This window comes from Dipodomys spectabilis, unplaced genomic scaffold (assembly GCF_019054845.1).
Source record: "Dipodomys spectabilis isolate Male_0828 unplaced genomic scaffold, ASM1905484v1 ptg000213l, whole genome shotgun sequence".
NCBI classification, from domain to species: domain Eukaryota; kingdom Metazoa; phylum Chordata; class Mammalia; order Rodentia; family Heteromyidae; genus Dipodomys; species Dipodomys spectabilis.
The window spans coordinates 670,752-691,054 of NW_024870890.1; the positions used below are offsets into that span (position 1 = coordinate 670,752).

At 52.5% G+C, this 20,303-nt stretch overlaps 1 protein-coding gene across 1 annotated transcript in view; it reads right to left on the reverse strand.

Moving 5' to 3' along the window:
* The window catches only part of Dst (dystonin), a 327,245-nt gene that overhangs the window by 296,352 nt on the left and 10,590 nt on the right, over positions 1–20,303 (reverse strand). The gene's annotated exons all lie outside the window — the stretch shown is intronic.

A 20,303-nucleotide genomic window follows, 5' to 3' on the forward strand; every position in this document is an offset into this window, starting at 1 on the left:
GGCACTGTGTGTGTGAGTGGCACTGTGTGTGAGTGGCACTGTGTGTGAGTGGCACTGCGTGTGTGAGTGGCACTGTGTGTGAGTGGCACTGTGTGTGAGTGGCACTGCGTGTGTGAGTGGCACTGTGTGTGAGTGGCACTGTGTGTGAGTGGCACTGTGTGTGTGGCACTGTGTTGTGAGTGGCACTGTGTGTGAGTGGCACTGTGTGTGAGTGGCACTGTGTGTGAGTGGCACTGCGTGTGTGAGTGGCACTGTGTGTGAGTGGCACTGTGTGTGAGTGGCACTGCGTGTGTGAGTGGCACTGTGTGTGAGTGGCACTGTGTGTAAGTGGCACTGTGTGTGTGTGGCACTGTGTTGTGAGTGGCACTGTGTGTGAGTGGCACTGTGTGTGAGTGGCACTGCGTGTGTGAGTGGCACTGCGTGTGTGAGTGGCACTGTGTGTGAGTGGCACTGTGTGTGTGAGTTACTGTGTGTGTGAGTGGCACTGTGTGTGAGTGTCACTGTGTGTGAGTGGCACTGTGTGTGTGAGTTACTGTGTGTGTGAGTGGCACTGTGTGTGAATGGCACTGCATGTGTGAGTGGCACTGTGTGTGTGAGTGGCACTGCGTGTGTGTGTGTCACTTGTGTGTGAGTGGCACTGTGTGTGTGAGTGGCACTGTGTGTGTGAGTGGCACTGTGTGTGTGTCACTGTGTGTGTGAGGAGCACTGTGTGTGTGAGTGGTACTGCATGTGTGAGTGGCACTGCGTGTGTGAGTGGCACTGCGTGTGTGAGTGGCACTGTGTGTGTGTGTTACTGTGTGTGAGTGGCAATGTGTGTGTGAGTGGCACTGTGTGTGTGTGTTAATGTGTGTATGAGTGGCACTGTGTGTGTGAGTGTTACTGTGTGTGTCACTGTGTGTGAGTGGCACTGTGTGTGTGTGTTACTGTGTGTATGAGTGGCACTGTGTGTGTGTGTCACTGTGTGTGTGAGTGGCACTGTGTGTGTGAGTGGCACTGTGTGTGAGTGGCACTGTGTGTGAGTGGCACTGCGTGTGTGTGGCACTGCGTGTGTGAGTGGCACTGTGTGTGAGTGGCACTGTGCGTGTGAGTGGCACTGTGTGTGTGAGTTACTGTGTGTGTGAGTGGCACTGTGTGTGTGAGTGGCACTGCATGTGTGAGGGGCACTGTGTGTGTGAGTGGCACTGTGTGTGTGAGTGGCACTGCGTGTGTGAGTGGCACTGTGTGTGAGTGGCACTGTGTGTGAGTGTCACTGTGTGTGAGTGGCACTGTGTGTGAGTGGCACTGCGTGAGTGGCACTGTGTGTGTGGCACTGTGTGTGTGTTACTGCGTGTGTGTCACTGTGTGTGAGTGTCACTGCGTGTGTGAGTGGTACTGTGTGTGAATGGCACTGTGTGTGTGTGGCACTGTGTGTGAGTGGCACTGTGTGTGTGAGTGGCACTGTGTGAGTGGCACTGTGTGTGAGTGGCACTGCGTGTGTGAGTGGCACTGTGTGTGAGTGGCACTGTGTGTGAGTGGCACTGTGTGTGTGAGTGGCACTGTGTGTGTGAGTGGCACTGTGTGTGAGTGGCACTGTGTGAGTGGCACTGTGTGTGTGAGTGGCACTGTGTGTGTGAGTGGCACTGCGTGTGTGAGTGGCACTGTGTGAGTGGCACTGTGTGTGTGTGTCACTGTGTGTGAGAGTGGCACTGTGTGTGTGAGTGGCACTGTGTGTGTGTGGCACTATGTGTGTGTGGCACTGTGTTGTGAGTGTCACTGTGTGTGTGAGTGGCACTGCGTGTGTGAGTGGCACTGTGTGTGAGTGGCACTGTGTGTGAGTGACACTGCGTGTGTGTGTCACTGTGTGTGTGAGTGGCACTGCGTGTGTGAGTGGCACTGTGTGTGTGAGTGACACTGCGTGTGTGTGTCACTGTGTGTGTGAGTGGCACTGCCTGTGTGGCACTGTGTGTGTGAGTGGCACTGTGTGTGAGTGGCACTGTGTGTGTGAGTGGCACTGTGTGTGTGAGTGGCACTGCGTGTGAGTGGCACTGTGTGTGTGAATGTCACTGTGTGTGAGTGGCACTGCGTGTGAGTGGCACTGTGTGTGTGTGTCACTGTGTGTGAGTGGCACTGTGTGTGAGTGGCACTGTGTGTGAGTGGCACTGTGTGTGTGTGAGTGGCACTGCGTGTGAGTGGTGCTGCGTGTGAATGGCACTGCGTGTGTGCATGGCGCTGTGAGTGGCACTGTGTGTGTGAGTGGCACTGTGTGTGAGTGGCACTGCGTGTGAGTGGCGCTGCGTGTGTGAGTGGCACTGCATGTGTGCGTGTCACTGCGTGTGTCAGTGGCACTGTGTGTGTGTGTGGCACTGCAAGTGTGAGTGGCACTGTGTGTATGCGTGGCACTGCGTGTGTGCATGGCACTGCGTGTGAGTGGCACTGCGTGTGCGCATGCGCTGCGTGTGAGTGGCACTGTGTGTGAGTGGCACTGTGTGTGTGCGTGGCACTGTGTGTGTGGCGCTGTGTATGCGTGGTGCTGCGTGTGTGCGTGGCACTGTGTGTGAGTGGCACTGCGTGTGAGTGGCACTGCTTGTGTGAGTGGCACTGTGTGTGTGTGGCGCTGCATGTGTGCGTGGCACTGCGTGTGTGCATGCGCTGCGTGTGTGAGTGGTGCTGCGTGTGTGCATGCGCTGCGTGTGTGAGTGGCGCTGCGTGTGTGAGTGGCACTGTGTGTGAGTGGCACTGTGTGTGTGCTTGGCACTGTGTCTGTGGCGCTGTGTATGCGTGGTGCTGCGTGTGTGAGTGGCACTGCATGTGTGCATGCGCTGCGTGTGTGAGTGGCGCTGTGTGAGTGGCACTGTGTTTGTGAGTGGCACTGCGTGTGTGCGTGGCACTGTCTGAGTGGCACTGCGTGTGTGCGTGGCACTGTGTGTGAGTGGCGCTGTGTGTGTGAGTGGCACTGTGTGTGTGAGTGGCACTGTGTTTGTGAGTGGCACTGCGTGTGTTCGTGGCACTGTGTGTGAGTGGCACTGCGTGTGAGTGGCACTGCTTGTGTGAGTGGCACTGTGTGTGTGTGGCGCTGCATGTGTGCGTGGCACTGCGTGTGAGCAGGCATGTGGTCGCCGCTGTCCCCTCGTTCCTTATCTGCAGGATTTGTCTGCAGTGCAAGCCCTTTCACGTTTGGAAACACATGTTGGTAACACACGTGGGATTTTCTCTCCTGATTTCTGAGGGCCCTGGCACACAGGTGTGGGGTGGGAACTGCTCGGTGCATGTTCCCCGCTGTGATGGTCACGCGAGCCTCAGGTCTCAGCACGGAGGGCAGCGAGGCTCTCCCGCACGCCCGGCCTCCACAGAGGCTGCTTCCCCGATGTCTCTGCGTGCAGCGAGCTTGGGGACACGGCCACCCATGAATCTCCACACTCACGACCTCCGTGCGCTTTCCTGCAGGGGTTTTCCTCTTCGTGATTGGATCTGGGTCTGTCTCGGGGCCTCCACAGGGCCATCTCCCCACCATCACAGACTGGCCACCCTCGGCGCGGGAGAAGCCACAGTGACATCCTGGCGGTGAGGCCCCGCTCCAGGCCCGCAGAGTCGAGGGTGGAGGGGCTGAACTCCCCACCTCTCTGGGTGCCAGATCATTCCAGTGTCCACCTCACAGACAAGGGCACAGGCAGTTAGATGCTTGCCTGCACTCGGTAACCGCCTGCTCTAGAGCGGGAACTGGCCGCTGGCGGGATCTCCACCTCAGGTCAGAAGACGGTGCCCCCGGGCCCCTCCCCGGCCACATCTGCTCCGCCGTTTGCTTTTGCAGGTGTCACTGGAACATAGCCGCCCCACCCGAGCCCTGTACAGCTCACACGCCATCAACGGAGTGCAGCAGCTACAAGAGACGGTCAGCCTGCAAAGTCAAAATACGATTTGGCCCTTCAAAGGAAAACGTGGCCGAGGCCTCCGTGGCAGGATCTCGGCGGGCTCGAGCACTCTGCCTCCACTAAAGAAATGACGGTGAGGGGCTGGGAAGGTGGCTCAGTGGTAGAGTGCTTGCCTTGCATGCCTGAGGCCCTGGGTTCGATTCCTCAGCACCACATAAGCAAAAAGCTGGAAGTGGCACTATGGCTCAAGTGGTAGAGCGCTAGCCTTGAGCTGAAGAGCTGAGGGGCAGCGCCCAGGCCCAGAGTTCAGGCCCCACGACCAGATCCAAAAAAAAAAAAAAAGAAGAAGAAATGACGGTGAGCTGGGGTGGGGGCTGCGCACCTGCGCTCTGCACCTGCCACCAAGCTTGCGAAGCAGAAGGTCTGCCATGCGGAGGATGAACTCTGCAACTTGTGGGTGGGGGCTGGGAGGGGAAACCTGGGAGAGCGTTGAGGGTAAAGTAAATGCACTCTTTACCTGACTTATGTAAGGGTAACGCCTCTCTACATCACCTTTACAATGACAATAAAAATACACTAAAGGTCAGTCTAAATCCCACCAGCAGCCATGTCTTCTCCATGTTTGCAGTTCTATCAGCAGATTAAACAGCATCTGTTTCGTTTTCGCCAAACACATAGCTGTTTGTGTTGCTTTCCTAATGGAGGCGAAGACTGTTCCCCGGCATTGTTTGCAGTCAGACGGAGCTCCAAGGAAAAGCTAGTGTTCTGCCACCCTGGTGTTCGGCACAGCAGTTTGCACGCCCTGACGCCTCCTGTCGGTGCTGCATTTTGGGGATGAAGCCACCAACCACCGGAGACAGTGGGTGAGCCTCACGCCGAGAGGCTGCCCTGTGGATGAGTTGGTGCTGTTTGCTCCGACTGAATCAACTCTAGGCATTTATTAAAATGAATCATAGGTTAAAAATCAGTTATCTTTGGCTTTAAAAAAACACTGAGTATGAAACCATTACGGCATTTGTATTTAAAAAGCAAGGAAGGAATGACACCACCTGTCATCTGAGATCAGAGGGGTTCTCTGGATGCTGCCCCTTCTCCCAGATCCCTTCCTGGGCCAGGCCCACAGCTCCACCCCCTTCCTCTCCGGGCAGCCCTCACCCTGAGGGCAACCCAGCCAGGGTGGGTCAGGGAAGAAGGGAGCCCGGCCCCCACTGAACTTCCCATGGTTCCGTGGGGCCTCCCGCACATAACCTGTTCCTCACTCTCCAGTGTGTTCACTCCCAGGCCACACGCAGCAAGCTCCACGGCCCTACAAGCTGACCAGAGACATCACGAAGTCTCATTTCAGTAACACAGCCACTCCACACTGGGTGACAGGGGCTCAGCTGTCATCGCAGGAGAGGACCTCTGTTTGTGGACCCAGTGGCTGGTGATAAGGTAAATTAGGAAAGGGCTCTCTGCAAACAAACTGCACTTCAAGAATCATCTCAGAGCAGGGCGCTGGTGGCTCACGCCTGTAATCCTAGCTACTCAGGAGGCTGAGATCTGAGGATCATGGTTCAAAGCCAGCCCAGGCAGAAAAGTCCCTGTGAAACTCTTTATCTCCAATGAACCACCAGAAAACCGGAAGCAGAGCTGTGGTTCAATGTGGTAGAGCGCTCACCTCGAGTAAAAAGAGCTGGGCAGTGCCCAGGCCCTGAGTTCAAGCTTCATGACCAACCAAAAAAAGAAGAAAGAAAGAAAGAAAAATCTCAGAGGCCCCTTACTCTGCGACTAGAAGGCTAGGGCATGGCTTGTGGTCGTAGTGCCATTTCTAGAACCACTCACTGCACACATCCATCAGCACAACAGAAGGAGGCACTGTACCCTCTACAGAACTAGGCTATAATTCTAGTAACCCAGGCACTGTACACACCTACAATTCTAGTACTAGGCTACAATTCTAGTAACCCAGACACTGTACACACCTACAATTCTAGTACTAGGCTACAATTCTAGTAACCCAGCCACTGTACACACCTACAATTCTAGTACTAGGCTATAATTCTAGTAACCCAGCCACTGTACACACCTACAATTCTAGTACTAGGCTACAATTCTAGTAACCCAGCCACTGTACACACCTACAATTTTAGTACCAGGCTATAATTCTAGTAACCTAGTGTTAGCCCAGTGAGCTCCCTTCCCACAGCTCAGCACGCTCCTTCCCCTTCCCACAGCTCAGCACGCTCCCTTCCTAGGCAGCACTGGCCCACGTAGTAAAGGCAGTAAATAATCAGTCTCCAGCCCCCTTTGCCTTGGGACGTCACTCCTCTGGGCAGCTGCCACCCTATAAGGCAACAAGAGCCCCTTACAGTGACCTCAGGTCTGGGCAGCTGCAGGGCCCTTATCTACTACTTGGGCAGCAGCCATCAATCCTAGTCCACCATGATGAAGCCCCTGGCCCACGCGTCCATGCCGGGGTCTCCGCCTCCTAGCCCCTTCCAGCCCCTCCTAGCCTCAGTAGGTTATACAGGTCCCCTCAGACAATGGCCAGCACTTCTTCTCACTAGAAGGGGTCTTGCCGGCCCCTTTGCTGGAAGTAAACCTTTCTTTGTTCTCTGTACCTGGATGTCTGTGTGGCTCTCTGGCAAAAGTCTATTAATCTAACACCTAGGAATTGTACACACCTATAATTCTAGTACTCAGGAGGCTGAGGCCAGCCTGGGCTACACAGACAAACCAAACAAGAGAACAGAGGCACTGGGGGGAGGGGAGGTTGAGATCAAAGAGAAAGATGGAGGCAGGGCTAAACACCAGCCCCAAGTCCACAACAGATCGCTGTGAGGCAGGAACAGGCTGGCGGTCTGAACAGTGGGGCCTGAACTCTGGGCTGGGCACTGTCCGTGCTCTTCAGCTCAAGGCGAGCGCTCTACCGCTTGAGCCACAGCACCACTTCCAGTTTTCTGGTGGTTTATTGAAGATAAGTGTCTCACAGACGTTCCTGCCTGGGCTGGCTTTGAACCTTCATCCTAATATCTCAGCCTCCTGAGTAGCTAGGATGACAGGCGTGAGCCACCAGCACCCGACTAAGACAAGGGCTCTTGAGGGAAGCTGAAAGACCACGTGGCACTAAGGAGGCCAGGAGGAGGAAGGAGAAGGGAGGCTGGGAGGAGGGAGGCCGGGAAGGAAGGAGGTGGGGGGGAGGAGGGGGGGAGGAAGGCTGTCCTCGCACAGGAGCAGCCGCCAGTCTCCGCCATCTCCTCTGACAGCAGCCCCAGCTCCTCTCAGGCGTGCGGCCCACAGCCTGGGCCGGCCAGCCGAGGCAGTGACAGGCTCTGTGACTAGCACGGCCTCCCTGACGCGGGCGACCATCTGGAGGTCTGGAGCGGCCAACTTCAGCGTGAGCACAAGCGGCCTGCCTGCCGGGAGCCTTCCCTGATTCGCCAGCTTGCAGACAGTGTCTCTAGCTGCTACATCCACAAATAGAAAGTCACAAATCTAAAATATCCAAGGCAGAGAAAGCACTCCTTTCCAGACAAGAAGCAAGGAGAACACGAAGTCAGGAAGTGTGTCTCGTGGAGCGCTGCCCAACGGCAGATCTGAGAAGTGAATGGTCACTCTGAGGAGGCCGGCACCTGGGCAGAGGCTGGGGGGAGAAGAGGGCGGAGGGGAGGTCGAGTGCAGGGAGGAAAGCAGCAGGCCTTGCAGCCCACGGGACGGTGCCTCCCGCAGCCACGGGGAAGAGGGGAAGGGGGGAAGGCGGGGCGGGGGGGGGGGGGGTCCTGGGAGAGAGGAAGAGGACAGAAGAGAAGTGTGTGCCCTCTGCAACACATCACCACGAAGTCCCAGCGCAAGTCCCGGCGCTTTGTGACTGGTGCCCGCTTGCTGCTGACGGTTTTGTGTATGCATGTGCTGGTGCTGAGGCTCGAACTCAGGGTCTGGGCAGGGTGGGGGGTCCCATACCTTTTATCCTCAAAGCTAACGCTCTACCACTTGAGCCATAGCTCCACTTCCAGCTATGTAGCGCCTCTGGGGCTTTCCTGCCCAGGTCGGCTTAGAACCTGGATCCTCAGATCTCAGCTTCCTGAGTAGCTAGGGTAACAGGGGTGAGCCACGGGCGCCCGACATGACTGTTGAATATTTTGAACACGTGGACACCTCTGCCATTGTGCGAAGGTATAAAAGCTACTCCGACTTTGGACTGGAGCTAAGAGCTGGATTTCAAGCCCCTAAAGCAAGCCATGGTACTCAAGCAGAAAAGCAAAGTCTCAGCATTCCAAGGTCCAGACATGGGGCAGGAGCCAAAGGAGGGGTGCTTCCAGGCCCCCCAATCAGCCCTTGCTTCTAAGAAAGCAAGGACACACTGGCAGGGTCAGAAATGTCTGGGAAGCGTGTACTCCTCCATGGAGCTCGCCCGGAGCTGGGGGGTGGGGACTGACCACTGACCCCTCCTGCCCGCCTCCTCTCCCACCCTTTGCCCCTGGAAAGGGGCTGAGTGTGCACTTGGTCTGCATTCAAGTTTTAAATGCTTTTCTGGCAGCACAAGCCTTTCTCAAAATTGCTTACCCTGGAAGCACACTTCTCAGCAAGAAGGGGGAAGAAACGATGAGAGCAGAATGATCTAAGAGCTTCCGGTCATTACAGTGAGTAAAGAAATAAGAAGGGAGCCAGCAGGGCCAGGCGGAGCGGAGCTGATGAGTGTGTCTGGGGCTGAGTCACCGAGTCAGGGCCCAGCGGGCTGCCTCCAGCTCGGGATGGGAAGCTGGGCACACTGCCTGCCTTGCTCCAAGGGTCGGCAGCCTTTCAACTAATCACATGACTCCCGCGTCGTCTCCAGTGGACTGGCTTACGTGCAGTTCGTTTCAGTGCGTCTTTTTTTATAGCATTTTTCAGGCTGACATAGAAAATGTCTTCATGGGTAGAAAGCCCTTTTCCATCTTTACGTCCTTCATCCTGTCTAGATTCTCCATGTTCTGTTTTGACTACTTTGTCCTGTGGTCCTGAGGCTTGAACTCAGGGCCTGGCACTGTCCCTGAGCTTTTGTGTTAACGGCGAGCGCTCTACCACTTACGCCACAGCGCCGCTCACGGACTTTCCTACCACCATCCTCATGGCTCAGCTTCCTTTGTAGCTAGAATTACAGGTATGAGGCACCAGAGCCTGGCTCTATGTTTTCATTTTCTTTCTTTCTTTTTTTTTTTTTTTTTGGCTTTTTAAAGGTCTTCTTGTCTGAAATGTTCTGAAAACATAAATCAAAAGCTAAAGTCCAACGATGACTGCAGTGCCCACCCCAGCTGTGAGCATGGATGGTCCTGCTTTGATCTCCACACACATGCCAAAGCTGTCTCAAAATTCCCTCATCTTCATTTTTCCTATTCTAAGAGATAGTCATAATTATAATACATAAAAATAATTCGATAAAATACATGGTTTTTTAAACAAAAATGCAGATAATACTTCAGATGTAAATTCTTTTTTTTTTTTTTTGGTTGGTCGTGGGGCTTGAACTCTGGGCCTGGGTGCTGTCCCTCAGCTCTTCAGCTCAAGGCGAGTGCTCTACCACTTGAGCTACAGTGTTACTTCTGGTTTTCTGGTGGTTTATTGGAGATAGGAGTCTCACAGTCTTTCCTGCCCGGGCTGGCTTTGAACCGTGATCCTCAGATCTCAGCCTCCTGAGTAGCTAGGATTACAGGCGTGAGCCACCAGCGCCCGGCTCTTTTCCCCTCTTGAGCTGCTGGAAGAATTGGCCATCCGTGTATTCCGGGGTGGGGGCGTGGCATCTGTACTCCTGGGGTGGGGGCGTGGCATCTGTGTGTTCCTGGGGTGGGGGCGTGGCATCTGTGTATTCTAACAATTAACTTTCTAGGATATGGGACATCCCATACTCTATTCTACTAATTAAAGTCAGGATATGTCAATTTTTTTGTATTATAACTAGTGCAATAAATTTTTCTAGAAACACTATGGAAGTGTCCTTTTATTTTTTGGGGGGAGGGGGGGCAGGGGTCTGGTCATGGGGCCTGAACTCTGGGCCTGGGCACTGTCCCTCAGCTCTTCAGCTCAAGGCTAGCGCTCTACCACTTGAGCCACAGCGCCACTTCCAGCTTTTTTCTTTTTTGTTTATGTGGTGCTGAGGAATCGAACTCAAGGCCTCAGGCATGCAAGGCAAGTGCTCTACCACTAAGCCACCTTCCCAGCCCGGAAGTGTCCGTTTAAACCTATCTTCAGCGACACTGGAGAGTTATAATTCTTTTCATTTAATGACAATCTGATGAGGAAAAAAACTAGTCCTAATTTGCAAATGATTACTACTAAGGTTAAAAAGCATTCTGTATGTATATGAGAAAACTTTTTTAGTGGCATGCTGTGGTTTGAACTCAGGGCCCCAAGTTTGCTAAGCAGGTGCTCTGCCACTCGAGCCACTCCACCAGACTTTTTGTGCTGGCTATTTCTGAAGAAATGGTCATGCTTTTTTATAGCTTAATTTTTTAATATTTTTTATTGTAAAGATACTGTACAAAGGGGTTACAGTAACATGAGTAAGGTAGTGAGTTCATTCCCTATCCAGCATTGTTACCCCTACTTTGTTTTCCCCTACCATCCCTTCCCTCTCCACCTCCCCAACTCCTCCCTCCCTCCCCCATCAAAGTTGTAAAGTTCGTTCTCAACATAGTGTCTTGTACAGCTCATTGCTACAATGGGTCATCCCGTATCCTTGTTTCAGCCTTTTGTTATTTCCCTTCCCCTCCCCAAATTAGAAAAATGTATACACAAGATGTAGAGCACTGGAATCAAATGCAGTGAAAGCAGGGGCCATGGGGGGGTGGGGGGAGGGAGGAACACACAAAAGACACGAAAAATCAGAGTACATTATAAGTACATTACAAAAACAGCAACAGAGGAAAAACCTCGTGTCCCTCTCTTGAGGTTCAGTCCGCTTCGCACCGTCTTATAGCTCTCGACCTTTTGCTCTCGACCTTTTGCTTGTCTGGTACAATCATCCTAAACGTACTAGTTTTTGCAAGTAAGGGACACCATGAGACCTCTGTTTCTTTGGGCGTCTGGCTTTCCTCACTTAATGTAGTCTTTCCAAGTCTTTTATGAAAAGGTCAGGCTTTTATACCTAGGGGCCTGGACTGAAACCCTCTACTTGTGCTTTCCAGTCAGGCATGAGCCAGGGTGCTTCTCCTGAAGCTGAGGGTGACAAGCATGTGACCCAGGCCCAGCCACTGACTGAGATGGAGACTCTAGAATGTTCGCGCCCAGGCTGGCCTCAGTCCTCCATGTCCCAGCCCCCCCCCCCCATACAACCCAATGAGATTTACGTCCCTGAATAATCCGCTCCTATGCCTGCTTGTTTTCTACAGTTGGCGTACATTTTTGGAGTTTTTAAAATAGGAGTAAAATTAGATGCAATATATGCAGCAAGCATTTATCTTATTTGCAATGTCTTTACTCCAATGTACAGAAATTTAGAATTCTTTGGTTCAAAACTGTCCATCATCTTTTTTTGTTCACTTCTAAAGTTTTTGGTGTCTCCTAGAAAATTTCTCACAATTACATTTTGAAATGTTTAAACTCCTGTATCTTCTGTCCCTTTCCTTTTCTTTCCTCTCTCTTTCTTCCTCCCTCCCTTCCTTCTTTTTCTTTCTTTCTTTTTCGTTCCTTTCTTTCTTTGTTTCCCAGCACTGGGAATTGAATTTGGACTCTTTCACTTGCTAGGAATTCACTCTACTACTTGAGCCATACTCCTACTTCTGCTCCTTTTTAATTTGTTTTCCTAATATGTGATCTTACACTAACTTTTTCCAGGAGGGCCTGGAACTGTGATTCTCCTGTCTCTATCTGTAGAGTGGCTGAAATAACAGGTGTAAACTACCACGTCTGACTTTTCTGTTCATTTTTAAGTGCAACTGAAATCTTAATGCAGCCAGGTGGAGAATTCTTACTTGCTGGCAGAAGAAAAGAGTGGTCAGCCTTCTGTTTCTATTTAGGCCTTCAACAGATGGGATGAGATCTACCCACACTAGGGAGGAAAATCTGTTTTGCAAGTCCATCAATTTAAATCTTAAAATCATCCAAATGTAGCTGCACAGATGCCCCCAGCCGCCGTGTGGGCACACTGTGGCCTGGCCAAGTTCACACGATGAAATCAACACGACACATGTAAACATGCTTCCGTCGTGGCCGGGGCGTTTCCGCACCACAGGGGCGCTGGACAGGGCAGAGCTCACACGCTTCCCCGATCTATGCTCCTGTGTGTGGTGGTGTGACTGTGAGGTGACCCCAGAAGGCTTTCAAGTGGAAGGCTTGGACCCAGATGGCGAATCTAATCACCGGCTAGCAGCCGATGGGATCAGGGGTGATCTGACCACGCTGGTGACTAATGCCTTGGCTAATCCCCAGCATAACGAGGTGACATGGTGGGTGCCCGGAGTAGGGCCTGGCTGGAGGAAGTAGGCCACGGGCAGTGCCTGGCCCCTGTGTGGTAAAACTGGAACCCCACCTCTGCTGCCATGATACCCTGCCCAGCCTCAGCCCGAGTAAGGGAGCCGCCCTTCCCTCCCCCGCAGCTAGACTATGAACAAAAACAAGTCTTTCCTCCCTTTAAGTTGCTTGTTATGGGGACAAAACTAACACAAACATATGCACGTAATCCATGCAACCACACACACACACACACACACACACACACACACACACACACACACGCACACGGCCCACCCTCCAAGGTACAGAAGAGGCTATCAGTTGCACACAACTGATGAGGGTTTCTTCCCACAGGTGATTGTCTCAGGTTCCTGCTCATACTCTTTTAGGGTGGAAGAAACTTTAACCAGGCAATAGATTAACCCTATCTAGAGAACTAGACTTTTGGGCACTGGAAATACATAGTCAACTGTGCTCATGTGAACTTAGTCACAAGAACCCTGGAAAGGCAGCTCACCTCATCCCATCTGTGGATTCTGAAATGTTCCTAATAACCTCGCATCCAAAACCAAACGGCAGCCGGGTGCCGGTGGCTCACGCTTGTCATCCTAGCTACTCAGGAGGCTGAGATCTGAGAATCGCAGTTCAAAGCCAGCCCAGGCAGGAAAGTCCATGAGACTGTTATCGCCAATAAACCACTAGAAAACCTGAAGTGGCACTGTGCTCAAGAGGTAGAGTGCTCGCCTTGAGCTGAAGAGCTGAGGGACAGTGCTCAGGCCCAGAGTTCAAGCCCCATGACCACCACCAACAACAACAACAACAAAAAACAGCAAGCAGGCTTCAAGGAGAGGTTATTTTTTGGCACAACGAAGATGCCATCAACTCTGCTTACCCATTTTTCTGGTTAAAAATATGTCCAACATATTTCAATAGCACTGTGGGAAACAGAAGCAAGCTGGGGGAGGGGAGGCCAAGTTCTACAGATGAATTAAAGAAAAGCTCACATTACAAAAGCTCTCCTTAGGGCTGCAAAGGTGGCTCAGTGGTAGAGCGCTTGCCTTGCATGCCTGAGGCCCTGGGTTCGATTCCTCAGCACCACATAAGCAAAAAGAAAAAAGCCGGAAGTGGCGCTGTGGCTCAAGTGGTAGAGCGCTAGCCTTGAGCTGAAGAGCTGAGGGACAGCGCCCAGGCCCAGAGTTCAGGTCCCACAACCAGACCCCCTTCCCCCCCCAAAAAAAGCTCTCTTTAGAAAAGCATCTCCTTAATCTGATATGGCAGAAGGATGACCATAATATTCTATGTTATGCCAAACTTTGACTGAATTGGCTACTTTAGTGTTCGATTTTCTCCATTGGGATTAAGAATAACCTACTTGGGTACCTTCCTGGACAGCTGAAGATAATGCTAGGTCCATTGGTCACACACACAAAAGTAGATTTCTAGCTTCCACTGGCTTCCACCCTGCTCCTCATGCCACAGAACAACTCCCTGCCCCCCACGGCATAATGCTGCTGGCTCAAGGGATTCCCAGGAGTGCCATGCTCCCCCAATGGGAACACACACAGATGCCACGCCCCCCACCCCAAGAATACACAGATGCCACGCCCCCACCCTGGGAATCCACAGATGCCACGCCCCCACCCCAGGAATACACAGATGCCACGCCCCCACCCCAGGAATACAGATGCCACGCCCCCACCCCAGGAATACACAGATGCCACGCCCCCACCCCAGGAATACACCGATGCCACGCCCCCACCCCGGGAACACACACAGATGCCACGCCCCCACTCCAGGAATACAGATGCCATGCCCCCACCCCAGGAATACAGATGCCACGCCCCCACCCCGGAATACACAGATGCCATGCCCCCACCCCGGGAACACACACAGATGCCACGCCCCCACCCCATATATACAGATGCCATGCCCCCACCCCGGGAACAAACACAGATGCCACGCCCCCACCCTGGGAATCCACAGATGCCACGCCCCACCCTAGGAATATACAGATGCCACGCCCCCACCCTGGGAATATACAGATGCCACGCCCCCACCCTGGGAATATACAGATGCCACGCCCCCACCCTGGGAATACACAGATGCCACGCCCCCACCCCAGGAATACACAGATGCCACGCCCCCACCCCAGGAATACAGATGCCACGCCCCCACCCCACGAATACAGATGCCACACCCCCACCCCGGGAACACACACAGATGCCACGCCCCCACCCCAGAATCCACAGATGCCACGCCCCTACCCCATATATACAGATGCCACGCCCCCACCCCAGGAACACACACAGATGCCACGCCCCCACCCCAGGAAAATACAGATGCCACGCCCCCACCCTAGGAATATACAGATGCCACGCCCCCACCCTGGGAATCCACAGATGCCACGCCCCCACCCCGAATACACAGATGCCACGCCCCCACCTCGGAATACAGATGCCACGCCCCCACCCCAGGAATACAGATGCCACGCCCCCACCCCGGGAACACACACAGATGCCACGCCCCCACCCCAGGAATATACAGATGCCACGCCCCCACCCCAGGAATATACAGATGCCACGCCCCCACCCCGGAATACAGATGCCACGCCCCCACCCCAGGAATATACAGATGCCACGCCCCCACCCCAGGAATATACAGATGCCACACCCCCACCACAGGAATACACAGATGCCACGCCCCACCCCAGGAATCCAGATGCCACGCCCCCACCCCGGAATCCAGATGCCACGCCCCCACCCCAGGAATACACAGATGCCACGCCCCACCCCAGGAATACAGATGCCACGCCCCCACCCCGGAATACAGATGCCACGCCCCCACCCCAGGAATACACAGATGCCACGCCCCCACCCCGGGAACACACAGATGCCACGCCCCACCCCAGGAATACAGATGCCACGCCCCCACCCCGGAATCCAGATGCCACGCCCCCACCCCGGAATACAGATGCCACGCCCCCACCCCAGGAATACACAGATGCCACACCCCCACCACAGGAATACACAGATGCCACGCCCCACCCCGGAATCCAGATGCCACGCCCCCACCCCGGAATACAGATGCCACGCCCCCACCCCAGGAATACACAGATGCCACGTCCCCACCCCAATACACAGATGCCACGCCCCCACCCCAGGAATACACAGATGCCACGCCCCCACCCCAATACACAGATGCCACGCCCCCACCCCAGGAATACAGGTGCCACGCCCCCACCCCAGGAATACAGGTGCCACGCCCCCACCCCGGAATACACCGATGGCCAATTCTTCCAGCCCAGCAGCTCAAGAGGGGAAAAGAGCCGGACGCTGGTGGCTCACGCCTGTCATCCTAGCTACTCAGAAGGCTGAGATCTGAGGATCACGGCTGGAAGTCAGCCAGGGCAGGAAAGTCCTTGAGACTCCTAATAGCCAGCAAAAAGACAGAAGCAGAGCTACAGCACAAGTGCAGAGTGCCAGCCTTGAGCACAAAAGCTAAAGGACAGCTCTGGTGCTGAAAGCAAGCCCCAGAATTGCTCGCCAAGAAAAAAAAAACAAAACAGAGTTCTTTTTGGGGGTGGGGTAACTGAGGTTTTGGGGGGTGGGGGTGGGGTGGAGTAAGGAGGGTTTTTTGTGGGGGTGGGTTAATTGGAGTTTGGGAGGGATGGGGGTGGGGTGGAGTAAGGAGGTTTGGGGGGTGGGGTGGGGTGAGGTCACGGAAGTTTGGACTCAGAGCTCCACATTTCCCATGCACTGATGTCATTCTTCCAAGCCAAGAAAAGTCATCGTCCTAAAGACACCGCACAAATACACCATTGATCCGTACACAAAACACTGGGGGGAAATCAGCAAACAATACTGGCCAAAACTGTCAATAAATTAGAATGACGTACTCAGGTAGGACAGAGCACTTGTGGGAAACAGAAGGTATGCCAGGCACCTCACTGGAAGAGATTTCAAAAGGCGGTTTTTGAGTAAATGCTCTAGGACTCGCACAGAGGAATCAGATCCAGAGCTACCAGAAATGGTCCCTGCACGCATGCAGCCGCCACCCGCGGGGAGAAGCACAAGACCTAAGAACTGAGTCACAAGAACGCAGAAGCGCAGGGAAGGAAGCTGAGCCCTGCAGGGACCCTTGGCTGGCGCTGGCTCCGAGTAAGTGCTTCTGATTTGGGGTCCCCTGGAGGGGATCGCCCAGCCCTGGTGCCTGTGAGGGCAATGGTGAGGCTGGACAAGGCAGGTGAGAGCCCCACCAGCTCTGGGAGAGAAAAAGAGTTCCTATCATCTCCTTCCGCCTCTCCAGCTCCCTCCAGGGCCCAAGTCAGAGCTGAGCAGAAGCAGTTGTTTGGAGGGATAGTAACAAAACTACGTCCTTTCAGTAGAATACTACTCAATTATAAGCCACAGACACTCTCTACAGAAAGTCCTCCAAGGGAACAAAACAAGATGCAAAGGAGTGCATGTAGTTTTGTCTACCCATATGAAAAGTGATATAACTAATACAGAACATTTTATTTACATATAACACTTCATATATAGAAAAATACGTTATGAAAGGATTCAGAAGAAACTAGGAGTAATAACCACACAGGAGATTTCTTTTTTTTTTTTTCCACAGGAGATTTCTTGCTAAATTATGAAGAATCAGAAAGTGATTAATTTTATAATGATATGAACAAATGTTTGGCCTTTTCAAAATCAATCAAATAGGGGCTGGGAAGGTGGCTCAGTGGTAGAGCGCTTGCCTTGCATGCCTGAGGCCCTGGATTTGATTCCTCAGCACCACATAAGCAAAAAGAAAAAAAGCCGGAAGTGGCGCTGTGGCTCAAGTGGTAGAGCGCTAGCCTTGAGCTGAAGAGCTGAGGGACAGCGCCCAGACCCAGAGTTCAGGCTCCACAACCAGACCCCCAAAAAAAAAAATCAAATAAATAAGCACTAATAGCAAGTGCTTCCAAACTAAATCTTTAATCCCTATGGGGAAGAGATGCCACCAGAAAACAACACAGCTTTCCCATGTTCTTTCTTAATCCCTCATTTCATTACTGAGGTCTCACATGTAGAGCCAAGACAAAGAAAACATTAGCAAACCAAATTCATTCTTTAATTGCATACAAAGTATAGAATACTCTCATGAAATGAAGACCTACCCACAGATGGACAGAGGGAAGGAAGGAAACAACTACAATAAACTACAAACTTATCTGAACAATCATCACTGCCAGGTAAGGAAAATACAGAGACCCACAGGGAGATGTCTCTAACTGACTCTCGACTGTATTCATCTAGGTGTCTGATGAGGCGGCACCTCTTTTCAGCTGAATTCCCGGGACTGGGCTCCCTGGACGCTGGTGGAGAAGGAGCTGCCCTCTCTGGTCAGGTAGCTCTGGATGGGTGGGGCAGGTACAGCTGGGGAGGCAGGGAAGGCGGGCAGAGCCTCTGGTGTTGTCCCTTGGGGATCCTATGGGCTGTGCCACACCCTGGCTTTGTGGAGCAGTGACCCTGGGGTCCACTGAAGGAGGACAGCAAGCCATCTGCTACAATCCAGCTGCCAAAAGCGTCTAAAGCAAGACCCAGGCAGAGTGAGGAGGGCATGGCTTTCAGGAAGCACACGAGTACTTCTACTGCCTCTCTTCTGTTCCCGGGTTTCCTTGAAAGTACCAAACCAGGAGTGCGCAGAAATCTCGAGACCCTTAGAGGTCTGGGTCTAGAAGCCAAAATAGAAGATATACACACTATGGGGTTCTTTTCTTTCTCCCCACCCCCTGGGTCATGGGCTTGGGCGCTGTCCCTCAGCTCTTCAGTGCTGAAGGCAGCAAGCGCTCTACCACCTGAGCCACAGCACCACTTCCTGTTTCTGGTGATTAACTGGAGATAAGAGACTCACAGACTTTCCCGCCACGGCTGGCTTTGAACTGTGATCCTCAGATCTCAGCCTCCTGAGTAGCTAGGATTACAGGTGTGAGCCACCGGCACCTGGCTTAACCCCCCCTTTTGTATACGGCTTTCAATGACAGCTTCAAAGTGTCATCTGTTCCTTGCTTTTTTTTTTTTCCCCTGTGAAACAAAAGACTCTAGGTGGGCTTAAATTCAGTAAGAAACACGACACTAACAATTTCTCCTTTGGCTCACGTGATGATTGTTTTACATATTGGTCTCAAGTGAATTGCTGTATGAGTCCGAGTTTCCCTATGACCCACATTAGCCGTCATTTTTCCAATATTCATTGGTTTATATACGAAAGATACCAAATTACAGTAAAATATTCAAATAATTGCACCAACACTGCCAAATAGACAGTAATATTCCTGAGACGGGCGGCTCTCAAAATATTCTTCTGTCATGGTTGAACGACACAATCCAAAATCTTACGAAAGCCAGCGAGGCCCAGATTAAGGTATTACACGAAAGGGGAGGTCCACACATGGTCAGAGACTGAACACCAAAACATCTCCCTCTGCTGAAGAACTCAAACTTCAGACACTTCCTGCTGCCTCCATACTGCCTGGCGAGCAACCTGGAATGGGTTAGATGCAAGTGAGCATGCCTGGGTATGGCGCCCTCTGTCCCCTAGGACGACTGGTTCCAGGAAGCCACCGGCAGCCCCTTGGGTACTGAGGTCCCCAGCACCTTCAAGTCCACCTTGAAGGGCGGCAGATTTGCATTAACGTGTGCACACCCTCCCCGGACGCTGAGTCACCCCACGACCCTTTGTGACACCTGAGGACAATGCAAATGCCATGTGACACTTGTTCTCCTCCAGCATTTGGGGATAATGACAAGGAACACGGCTTAACACACTCACTGCAAACACAATTCTCTTTTCCAAATACTTTTGAGCACGGTTGGTGAATCTGCAGCTTCGGGCTCCTGAACACAGAGGCTGTCTGTGTCCCAAGTCACATTCTTCTGTATGGAAATGGATGACTGGAGTTGGAGGTAGATAGATGTTCAGGGAAGAAACCAGGTAATATTTTAGGGACTCGGGGGCCGCGAGGCACAGGGCGGGCCTAGGTGAGGGCTGGCACAGACACCAAGCGACAGAAGAGTCAGGGACAGAGGAAGACCAGAAAATGGCAGAGCCAGACTGCAGCCTCGGGTGCTTCCTCAGCATGCCTGCTGACAGAGCACTCCCTCCTCCCCCACGTACGCCCATCCAGCCTCTCACCAAATATTGACCCAATGTTTGTCCAGTTCAATCTCCTCCTTCTTTAGTCTAATTAATACCCTATCTGCTTAATTTAACCTGGTTCTAACACTCAACATCAACAAAATATGCTGTATATAAATGTGAAAAAGTCGGGCGCCAGTGGCTCATGCCTGTCATCCTAGCTGCTCAGGAGGCTGAAATATGAGGATCACGGTTCAAAGCCAACCCGGGCAGGAAAGTCCATGAGACTCTTATCTTCAATAAACCACCAGAAAATCTTCCCTGGGGAAGGACCAGCTGACAAGCAGATTAGGACAGACACCCAGAAGCAGATGCATTGAAGTACCAAGTAGCTCAAGTGGTAGAGCACTAGCCTTGAGCTGAAGAGCTGAGGGACAGTGCTCAGGTCCAGAGTGCAAGCCCCACAACCGACCAAAATAAATAAATGAGTAAATAAATAAATGTGAAAATAGCATAATGAAACCCACTAAGAGCTGTTGAGAGGGTAAGGAGAGTGGTGGGTAAGAAAGTACATTATAGGAACAAAAATGTTTCATATTGAAGGCCCTGTATACAATTAATTTATCTAACAAAAAAGTACCTACCAACATCAAATAGTCAAGATACATGAAATACAGACTCCATGAAGAAACAGCCCACAGGCTATGCAAGCAAGAGAAATCACCCGGTAGCTGCCTTTGAAGGCAGATGTCTAAACCCTGAGCCGGCTGCCCCACTCAGTGAGAGCTAGAAGCGCTAAGGGAATATTGAGAGGCAAGGGGGACGGAGTGGCGATGTTCACTGCTACGGTGAGGAAGTGAGGAAGAGGAGGAGGGTTAGGGAATGTGACACAGGGTGAAACAGGTTCAAAATGCACTGTACGCATCAGTGGAATTA